The sequence below is a fragment of the Propithecus coquereli genome, unplaced genomic scaffold, assembly GCF_000956105.1.
Source record: "Propithecus coquereli isolate 6110/MARCELLA unplaced genomic scaffold, Pcoq_1.0 Scaffold666, whole genome shotgun sequence".
NCBI classification, from domain to species: domain Eukaryota; kingdom Metazoa; phylum Chordata; class Mammalia; order Primates; family Indriidae; genus Propithecus; species Propithecus coquereli.
This window is the reverse complement of record NW_012152685.1, coordinates 9,671-10,756: the sequence shown is the minus strand read 5'-3', so window position 1 is coordinate 10,756 and position 1,086 is coordinate 9,671. Positions and strand designations below refer to the sequence as shown.

At 38.9% G+C, this 1,086-nt stretch overlaps 1 protein-coding gene across 1 annotated transcript in view; it reads right to left on the bottom strand.

Moving 5' to 3' along the window:
* Positions 1-1,086, bottom strand: part of LOC105823291 (ephrin type-A receptor 5-like) — a gene marked incomplete at its 5' end in the record, with an annotated part of 143,922 nt that overhangs the window by 142,101 nt on the left and 735 nt on the right. The gene's annotated exons all lie outside the window — the stretch shown is intronic.

Below are 1,086 nucleotides of genomic sequence, written 5' to 3'. Positions count from 1 at the left end.
GATGAAAAGAAAAAACTTTCTTTTCCTAATGTCTTAGCTTGGGAAATTTTTCATTTTTTTTTTTTTTTTAGTTGTTGCACAGTAAGATTTTACATTTCCTGCTATCCTCTTCCCTCCTCCTCAAAAGACAAGAAGTGATGTCTCTGTGAGTTTGGAAGAAACAAAGGCATAAATATGGCTCAGCTCTTCTCTTCTGTTTTTGGATCTGCTTGTCTACATTATCTATGTCTTCTTTTCTACTCCTGCAACCATAAGACCAACACTTCTGGGTCGGGCGTCTCCAACCCATCTCTTAGAGGCTGGCATGGGCACCCACCTGTCTTAATTATCTCTATTAGAACTCAGGTTATCCTAAGGTGTGTGTGCCATTCAGATCCAGGATGTAGATAAATCATGGTAGAATGGGGTGGGAGTGGTGGAAAGAATCATGGTTTGTTTCATATCTAAACCATATCCTCCAGCCCAGCTTTGGAAATCATAAGCTCACTTTAGCTTCCATCTGTATGATTCCCTCATCAATAGCTCACCTGGTTGTAGATTCAGAAGAGAGGAAAGGGGATGTTTATTTCCTTTAGATCTCAACAACTATTATGGTAAAATATGTAAAAGTGGCCCTAAGAGACAATTTAGAGAACAAGGGGAAGTCAGGAAAATGCAGGGAACATGAGGCTCACATTTCTGATTTTGTACTCTCAAATTTAAACATAAAGTTGGTACCACAGTGCTGGATGTTTTCTAAGCATCTTTAAAAATTATGTGTTATATATGAATCTCATCTTCCCATCCCTCCCTAATAATGTAAGTGTTATGCTGAGTTACTGGCTATAAGCTCACGTGGTTTTCCATTTAGCACACTGCGTCACTGCTGAAGGTCAACAGCTTAGTGTTCACAACACTTTCAAATGTCTTATGACTTCATCTTTTAATGCTGTGAAACCCAGTTAAGCCGATATTAGACTATATGACAATATTCAGTCAGTGTAAACTATTTGGCAGCAGCAGAACACAAACGGAGAGCTCCCTGTACACTTCCAGCCTCCATAATCATGACTGCAGAATCAATTGTCATTGATTCACACATAAAAT